This window comes from Sinocyclocheilus anshuiensis, unplaced genomic scaffold (genome assembly GCF_001515605.1).
Source record: "Sinocyclocheilus anshuiensis isolate Anshui unplaced genomic scaffold, SAMN03320099.WGS_v1.1 scaffold702, whole genome shotgun sequence".
In the NCBI taxonomy this organism is placed as follows: domain Eukaryota; kingdom Metazoa; phylum Chordata; class Actinopteri; order Cypriniformes; family Cyprinidae; genus Sinocyclocheilus; species Sinocyclocheilus anshuiensis.
In genome coordinates, this window is record NW_015548184.1 from 2578079 (window position 1) to 2588442 (window position 10364).

The 10364-nt window shown below is 36.3% G+C and overlaps 1 protein-coding gene across 2 annotated transcripts in view; it reads right to left on the reverse strand.

Annotated features, from left to right (window-relative positions):
- Positions 1–9871, reverse strand: part of LOC107704966 (transcription factor HIVEP3-like) — a 79330-nt gene extending 69459 nt beyond the window's left edge. For both annotated transcript variants that reach the window (XM_016508058.1, XM_016508060.1), the window contains exon 1: positions 9611–9871. The gene's annotated coding sequence lies outside the window, so the exon portion shown is untranslated. The remainder of the gene's footprint in view (positions 1–9610) is intronic.
- Positions 9872–10364: the final 493 nt, after the last annotated feature.

Sequence of the window (10364 nt, forward strand, 5' to 3'; positions counted from 1 at the left end):
GAAGCGGCGCGGAGAGCCGCTTCTGGGATGCTTTTGAAACGTGCCGTGGCTCCGCTGGTGTAAACACAAGCATTGACTAGAGTGGCCGTGTCGGAGCCGTAACGCGGCGCAGACGCGTGCAGTGTAAATAAGGGGTAAGTCACGCTTGCGGTGTTTTCACGTCATACACCGATCGGTCTGCTTCAAGTCGAACACACAGCTGCTGCTGCCACCTTATGACAATAGATTTACACTTCAAATTAGGTAGTCTGTCATCGATGACAGTAGCTCATTGGAAAAAGATGGAAAATGCCCTTCATTTTGTTTGCACTAATAAATGCTGCTGCCTGCCAGCTGCAATCACCAATAAAACGTTGTTCCATGTTTTGTTTTTTCTATATCGTCATAAATATCGTTATCGCAAATATTCTTGAAATACCGTGATATAATTTTGAGGCTATATCGCCCACCCCTACTACCATCCACTCCCATTATAAAGCTTGGAAGAGCCAGGATGTTTTTTAATATAACTCCCGATTGTATTCGTCTGAAAGAAGAAAGTCATATATATCTAGGATGGCTTGAGGGTTAAGTAAATCATGGGGTAATTTTCATTTTTGGGTGAACTAACCCTTTAAGTTGTTACAGCTTAGTTGGTTGTCACTACGCTGCATAAACTATGACGATTCTACTTTTGCCAATAGAAGTATTTTTTTGGGTATGCCTAGGACAGCCTCTGACAAACGGGAGCCATTTGACGTCTTAAAACTGTGCAGGACAAAATACAAACCTTTAAAAGAACACCAATAAAAAACACCAGTAATAAAAAGAACAAGGGACCTGCGGGAAGAGTGAGAAATTATTGCTCCTACTTCATTAACTCCCAAGCTATAATTTCTGATCTACATCTGCCTGCTTTAATAAACATGCAACACAAAATATAGAAAGCAATGATGTGTTATTGTTTAGGCTGTCATTAGTGTTGGCCATGCCCATAGTTATTTACATTACGGGAGCTGGCCATCCTTGCCAGTACTAGACAAGGAAATGCAATCCTCATCAGCAGTGGTAGCCAACAGTCCCCTGGGATCAAGCCAAAAGATGTTCAACACGACTGCACAGCGCAAACACAAACACCTGACCCAAATTTTGCACAATAAGCCACTGCTAAATGATACGACTAAAGGGTTGCGCATAGAATGATGCAATTTAAAGTCATGAGCCATTTAAGGCATAAAGCAAACTCACCCCAATTGCACTCCAAATGTTTTCTGTTGTTCATTTGCATAAAGTTAAACTTTTCGAAATGCATCACCAATGGTCGCCAATGCCCTCTTACGTTGCTAACTCTCACTGAAAATGAATGACTTCCGGTCACTTTGTCAGACCAACATATGAACAATAGACACGTTGATGCTTTTAAGACTGTAATAGTTTGAAATTTTACAGTAGTGTTAGCCTAAATGCTAATAATAAAACGGACTAAAATGGAAGATCAACAAAGGCCTTAAAGGGATAGTTCACACAAAAATGTAAATTCTGTCATTAATTTCTCACTCTCATGTCGTTCCAAACCCGTAAGACTTTCATTTATCTTCGGAAAACAAATTAAGATATTTTTGATGAAATCTCAACTACCACGTTCACAGTGCCCAGAAAGATAGTAAGGACATCGTTAAAATAGTCATAGACATCAGTGGTTCAACCTTAATTTTATAAAGGTATGAGAATACTTTTTGTGCACAACTAAAACAACGTTCACAAGAGTACCACAACGATAGCTTCTAGGGCTGTCAAAAAAAATTCAAATTTCGAATATTCGTCGAATTTAAAATAAAAATCCACATTCGAATGCAAAAACGATTGTATTCGTCTGAAAGAAGAAAGTCATATATATCTAGGATGGCTTGAGGGTTAAGTAAATCATGGGGTAATTTTCATTTTTGGGTGAACTAACCCTTTAAGTTGTTACAGCTTAGTTGGTTGTCACTACGCTGCATAAACTTGAAGCCATTAGATGCGGCGCTGCTGCGTTGTTCATTAAAAATATCGCAGAAAAAGAGAACATCAATGCAGAGAAGATCTTGTTTACATCAAAACTGAAACCAAGCCATTCACACAGAACACATATTTCACGCATTTTCTAGACGGACATCAATTATTGTTGCACTCGCGTCTCGCACAAAAGAGCCGCATGTTTAGAAAGCCATGTAAAATTAATTCAAGTTTAACTTTGAAAAAAACATATATCGAAACTTTATGGCGGGTTTTTCCCCATCCCACTGCATCTCATTTTTTTAAATGAAAAATGTACTCTGTGTGATTGGCTTTCCGCCCTTTGTATTAAACTATGCATACGTACATGATGCTGTTTTGTTTATAGTTGTTTAAGCAACTTAATTATAACTGGTTTATAAACATTATTTTAAACATTATGCACTTTTTTTTCGCAGATAGTCATGTTATCTTATGCTCTGAATAATGCGCCCTCTTGTGGCCTCAGGAGAGAAGCCTAAAGCTTTTCTTAACCCTAACTGAAATTATGCATTTTAAATTCGAATTTTGATAATATTTAAAAACTAAATTCAAATTTAGTTTTTCAGCCATTTTGACAGCCCTAATAGCTTCATAAAATTACGGTTGAACCATTGATATCACATGGACTATTTTAACGATGTCCTTACAACCTTTCTGGGTCTTGAATGTGGTAGTTGCGTTGCTGTCTATGCAGGGTCAGAAAGCTCTCGGATTTCATAAAAAACATCTTAATTTGTGTTCTGAAGGTGTTATGGGTTTGGAACAACATGAGGTTGAGTAATTAATGACAACTTTCATTTTTGGGTAAACGATCCCTTAAATATATTATCAAGGCTGAACCAAGAAGAAACAAAAAAAACTTCCAACACAATACAAAAACTATAAACTGAAAACATGCTTTCAAACACTCTGAAACCCCGAAGACCAACACAATGTCATTAATGTTATGCATTGTGAAGCTAAAGCCATTGACTTGTTAAAGTACGATGCAGAGAGAGTGGTTGGAATGTGGATCGTAAAGTATGTGACGGCACCCAAACTGGTATGTGGAACTGTTGTGGAAGGACTAATGATTAACCCATTGCATCTGTGGGCACAGTGCTTATTCACAGCAAAGTGTGCAGTAATTGTGCGTAAATGGCATCTATTGGGGTAGACTGATCAAAAGTGGACAACGGCAACAGAAAAAGACAACTGGTGTAATTCACAACATGCAAATACAGTAGGGTCCAAAAATCAAAAGTAGTATTTTATACAAATTATATTATATTACATTAGTTTAACATAATAAATATAAATATTGTGCAATATTTTCTCATTCAACATAAATTAGATGTTAAATATGGTAAATTCATTACAAATTATATTATTTATATTATCATCTTATCTTCAATGGAAGCCAGTGTTGTCATTTTAACTAAAACAAAACCTATTAAAAATAGCTTTTGTTAATTAAAAGTTGAAATACTTAAAAAAAAAATAAACAAAAAAAAAATCACATAAAATGACTAAAACAAACTAAAATTACAAAGAGGTAACTGAAAATATAAAAGTAAAAGCTAATTAAACATTACATTTATTAAAAATAATAATAATATAGAATATATTTTATCATTGAATTAAAATGTAAAACAGTTTTAGCTTTGTTCTCAGATTTTGGGCCCTATATGTGCTTCTCCAGCAGCAGGAATGCTTTCATAAACAGGATGCCAACATGAGGGAGGTGCTAGACTAGAGATGATGGTGACAATCACCTCCTGTTCTCTTGCCATTACATTACTACACCAGAGGCATCACATTCTTTTGAAAGTGAAAAACAGAAGGTTGTCATTTCCTGCTCCTGAAAACAAGAGCTAAATGCTCAGCACTGGTGGATGTGAAAGGTGGAGGAAAAAAATAAATAAAAAAATGAAAGCCTGGTGATCAGTGGATCTCCCAGAGCTTTGCTACTCATCAGGCAGTAAATCAAAGAGTAGGGAGTAAGCGTTCAGGTGTCATTTTCCCCCGTGGCATGGCAAACACCAAGCGAGTCCCTGACTGATGGGCGACGAGGGATATCAGGCTCATTCACTGTGGAATTATAGCACCTGCTGCCCTTTCCAGACATTCCCATTCATTTCTCCTCTCTTCGCAGGCTGCCGTAAGTCACTGGAGGACCCTCAGTAAGGAACAGTGTGGTGTAATGACTGGGCATTTAATCAGTTTGGGTTGTATAAGATAACGGCTAAGTTCTTATCTTTCTGCAATAACATACCTGACAGGATGATGATTCTGTGCTGCTGATACAGTGTCCCTAAAGAACACTTTCCTACATTTCAGATATTTGGAACATTTCTAAACAAAATGTAAACTGTTGCAAACCACCCAGCAGTTTGTATATAAACCATCAAGAGTCCATATTTGGAGAGTCCATATTTTTTCAGTTGATCCAAATTGCATTAAGAATTCAGAATTTTTAATATTATTGCACTTCTATGAAAATATATTGTCTCTCTCTATCAGAAGACAGAAAAATGTAATGCAATATTAAAATTACAGATTATATTATAACTTTTACTGTCTACTGCAATACAGAAATTTGCATTTAAATAAGGTAAAATGTGTTAAAGTTAAGTGTACTCTACATTTCTACACAATTTCTTTTTATTCACACAGACCAAATTTGATAATGTTGCAATATCATTCTACTTGGTAAAAACTGGTCAGAAATCACGATAAACAATTAATTAACTGTAATATTATGTACAGCGATCGTTTTTAACAGTAAGAAACCCTGTTAACCAGGGATATTATCATTAAAACTAAAATCTTAAGAAAACATTTTTGTTACCTGAAACTATATACATGTTAACTTAAATAAATAAACGGTTAACTGACTATATTTTAACTAGTTGCTAATGCAACATTTCTCATTTTCATTTAGTTTAACTTTAAGTTCCAAAACAACTAAAACGAAATAAACTAAAACTGAATGAAAAATGAATTGAGAGTACATAAATATAAAAAAACTAAATGGCAAAACACAACAAATTTACTAAAACTTTAACTAAAATTACAGTGAAAGACAAAAATTGAATCTAATTCAAAATTAACAAAACTGTAACAGTATATCAATAATACTAAAATAACACTGCTGTTGTTTATCTAAAGCCTCAAAAAGTTTAAAAACTACTGAACTAAAGCATTACAAAATGAGTCAGAATAGTTAATAAAAGGACATGAAAGTTCACAATGATTTGTAGAACTTTATAAATGATGGACCTGCTAAAAAATGTAATAATCAGTGTCAAAATCAGAACAGATTTTTTTTTCTGGCCAGCTAATTTTTAAAAATTGTTATTTTGGAGGAATTTATCTCTGCATTCAAGCAACATTTTAAATGTGCCAAGTATTTTTACTGCAGCATGTCTTAGGTAGAGAAAGCCTGTTCTAAGTTTTAAAAGAACCCCAACTTGCTAAAAGAGTGTGGGCAGAGGAGAAGCAAGCGGTGAACTTGATGTCCAACCAGTGCGTTTATGTTTGAAAATATGTTTGAGGATGAGGTGAAAAGGAGAAAAGAGAAGCCGTGAGGGCTGATAAGGACAAGGCACTAGGCACATACTGTGATAATGGCCAGTGAGCTCTTCCTCAGATCTACAACGCCACTGATGGTCCCCGTGTGGCATGCTGGCATGAAACAAAGGACATTAACATCAGCAGAGAACGTTATTATTTTTCCTCACAGTGTGAATTTCAGTGCCATTGTTTTACTGAGACAAATCTTTCATGTCCTCCATTTTACATGTGAAAGAAATGGAAATGGAGCAGTTAAAGCCTGGGAAGACTTCAAGACGAAATTCCACCAACAGCTCATTATGCCGAGTTCACACTGCACGATATTAGCCCGATTTTTCACTCGCCGACAGGTTTTGTGAAATCGCCGACAAATGCCCGACATCAGAGGCAAACTCGCTCGTTCACGCGAGTGACAATCATGCAGTGTGAATTATCAAAGACGTGATCTGAGGGAATCGCCGACACGTCGCCGACGCCCGAAAATCGTGCAGTGTGAACTCGGCATTAGTCTGATGGTTAGAGCGCACCACAGGTGCTGCGGTGTCCTGCCTAACGAGGTAAGCAATGGTCATTAAAGATTCTCTCATACTTACTGGCTACACACGGCCGTTAACCTCGGCAACCTCCGTGGATTTCAAGAGAGTTTGACTACGAAAGTTACAAATGTTTTTTTGACCTTGCCATGCTCTTTTCTAATGAAACCATTAGAAGGAAGATACACAATTAAAATTCTGTTTCTTTAGAAATATAGTTTACGTCAACATAATAGAGACATCTATGAAAATTATTAAAAGGACAGTTCACCAAAAAACAATCAATATTTTGTCATTAATTACTCATGTTTGTGTCATTCTAAAATTGTATAACATTATTTTCTGTGGAAAATAGTAGACTATAATGTGAAAGTATTTATTTAGGTATTTATTTGCTTATATTGTTTTATAAATACTGTGTATTATTCAGTACGGCCCATCATATACTATTTTTGCATACTATAGAGTATATATATTTTATAGCATGCATAGGAGGGAAGTAGGCATTCTCAAATGCAAGGAGTCCATATTGAATGAGTTGTTTTCAACAAATCAATTGATACCGTTCAAAAATCAGACTCATGAACGATTCATGAATCAGAATGGCTACATCCAAATATGCAAAATTCCCAACTAAATAAATAGTAGATGAAAAAAAGTGTGAAAAGAGTTGTATGTCCATTCATTAAAGGGGTCATATGATGCAATTTCAAGTTTTCCTTTCTCTTTGGAGTGTTACAAGCTCTTGGTGCATAAAGAAGATCTGTTGGTCAGTCAATCGGCCAATCACAATGATGGCCTACCTTTTCTGTCAAGATTCTAAAGTGCACATCCAATGGACACTTTACTATCCCATGAGGCCATGGGAGAGGTTTTGTGAATAGCGAAGCACTGACACTACATGGTAGGCCACATGACAATGACAACACTAAAAATGTAGCACATCCAGATTACATTCATTACTACATAAAAGATAATATTACAAATAAAAGTAATTATTTAAATTAAAAATTCGATTTCTGATGCAACCAATGACTCGTTTACAAATTTTGGTCACTATGAGCTGTTTTTTTATGGAAAAAGACCATATACAAGATTTTCATAAATTATTTTCTAGTCCACGGGAAAAATAACAGCATACAAGTTAGGAATGACATGAAGGGGAGTAAATAAATGACAGAACTTTCATTTTTTGAGTGAATTATTCATCCAAGCGTTATAAATATTTTCCATGATCACACCTGAAAGTTTGCTCATATCAGCTAGCAAGTTCAACACATTGTTTTCAGTCACCGTTGCCAAAAAAAATCACTTAAAAATATTCCAAATTGCAAACAAGTATTCATAATGAAAAAGAAACTTAATGCACTGCATATAGTGCCATACAGAGACAATGAGTAATTTAGTCTCTAGTTCACTTAAAAATATTCCAAATTGCAAACAAGTATTCATAATGAAAAAGAAACTTAATGCAGTGCATATAGTGCCATACAGAGACAATGAGTAATTTAGTCTCTAGTCCCATTAAGAAAGATTAAAACTTAAAAAAATGGATTCTTTAATGCAGACTGCAGTTTAACTCCAAATTACCAGGCTAAAAGCAAACATTTTTCCTGGGTATCAGAAAAACAAACTGTCCCTCTTTACAAAAGTGTTGTTTATGACATATTCAAACAATTGTGACAATATTGTAAATAAAAAAAAAGGAAAGAGGCCAACACCATTCCTCCCTTCAGATTCTGCTCAAGCACTAGTTCAAGCAATAACACGTCTCAATCGCCGAGTTCTTCGCTTTGTGCTGATACACTCAAAAATAATATCATTAAGCTCTCCCTCCTCACCACTACACACTGCATTAAAAGAAACTAGCTCTAGCCAAGTGTGTCTGAGGCAAACGAAGCCAAGCTTTTCATGTTACTTGATATGATGGAGACTGTTTGCATCACATTAGAGAGTTGACTCCAAACAAAACCAGCCGGAATCAAACACTGACATCAAGAACAGTGCATATGGAACATACTGTTCAAATGCATGATAACATTGACACCGGCAAAACTGATTGAATGAACTTGAATGGTTCAGAACTAATACATGTCTTTCATGTGAGGATATGAATCATCTGGTTGACAACTGATAACCATGATTATATAATCACAATATGAAATATGATCACAATAAGATAACTATGACACAGCAAACCTCCCACACTATGACATTACTTTTTAAACCAATGTTGATGCTAAAGTCACAAATGAAACAGAAGTAGCATCTGATCTTTTCTTCCTTATTGTGACATACATTAAATGGATTAGCCTATCGAAAATGAAAAATGAAGGGCAGAAACTTGGTTCTATGCATAAGATTTTGAGATGCGGGTGAAGCACTCAAAAGTGGAGGCAGATGAACGTGAGCTTGAAGGGGCAGGGTTTTATCGGACGAAATTATTGGTTAAGTCCTGCATACGTCAACAAAAAAAGTCCAATTATGACATTTTAATTAAACATTACGAGGTCAAAACATTTCTAAAAAATTAAACATATACACAACATATACATATACACAACATATACACAGATATACACAACATAAACAAATACACAAAGTAATAGTACACAATAATATCTATAAACATTTAGAAAACACAAGGGTGACTTTTCATTTCATTTCATGCCATTTTTGAACTGTTCCTCACAGAAATCTATCAGAAAAATGGAAATGAACTTTTAAAATAATAGTTCTCCTAAATTTGACTGAGCCTCATGTTGTTCCAATCCTGTATGACTTTATTTAATGAGATGTTAGGAACAATGACAGCCTCACTGTCACGGTATTAAAAAAAGATGCAATGGAAGTGGATGGTGACTGAGGCTGTCAGTCCCTAACATCCTGCCTCGGCTCACATCTCGCTTTGTTTTCCAAGGAAGAAAGTAATTCGAGTTTGGAACAACATGCGGGTTAATAATTACAGCATTAGCATTTTTTGAGTGAACTACTCCTTTAAGCATCTTTTCTCCATGAGCAAACGTCCAGTGCTCCCTGTATACCCCACACACAGGGGACTCCGTCTATGTTCTGTCATTTCCAAGAATTAGGAAAGAGCGTCAGATTCCTGCAGCGTGTAGTTTGCCATGTTACTCTAATGTAGCAAAACGTTAATCTTGGCTGAGCGTCGGGACAAAACCATGGGCTGAAAATGTGTGCTTGGGCTACATTTCTCAACTTGTTTGAAAAATCCAGACAGCTGATTTGACTCATATTGTGCCGCATTGTTTACAGGAAGTCAATCTTCATATTTAAAATACGAAAAGTGTAACAGTTTCTACGAATTTTACTTAAAAGAGTAATTCCTGCAAGACGCCACGTCTAAGTTTTACTAACAGACTTCATAAAATGTTATTCCTGCCTAATCGAGATATCAAAGGAAATACTTACTAAATATGCTTACTAACTCAATCTCGACTAAGACGTATATGTAAAACACAAAACATTTACACGCTAGACCATACCTGACACAGATGTTGGCGTTGCTGTGGCCATTTACTCTCCAGGGCAGTGTGCCGTGGTCCGCATCCCATCGCTTGTTAAACGGAATCGCTGCTGCTCTCTCGGCGTTATTTGGACGCTCGCGAGCCAACAGGGCTTCCCCTCCTGCTTGTCAAACTGGAAGCGCAATCATGCGTTCAGCTGATCAGCGCAACAACAACAGCCACAGTGTCGCGCAACGCAAACAGCTCACACCACACCACCCTACACGCGACGTCCCGGGGGCCCCGCCCCTCCCATACTCTCGCAGTTCTAGGGGTGATTAATAATCATGAGGTAGTATACTTCCGCGACGCTCATTGGCCGAAGAAAGTACCTTAATTTTTAGCTCCCTCCTCGCTGTCAGCCACTGCGAGGTGACGTCATGGAACATTCCAAAAATTCCTTGTCCCGGTATTCTTAATTTCAAGGGGACCCTGCAAAAGTTGTTGTGTGTTGATATTAACAACAATCAATATTTCTGTGTTTGTCTTCTTTCTCATATATCTTTTTGTATATATTACTATTTTAAAGGGGCAGTTTACCCAAAACGAAAATTCTGTCATCATTTACTCACCCGCATGTTGTTCTAAACCTGTGATTTTCTATTTTCTTTCTGCAGCATTATATTTTTACAAAATGCAATAATGTATAATGATATCTCTATCGTATGGGTTTGAGGAGTACAATTTATTTGTTATTAAACACACACACACACACACACACACACACACACAC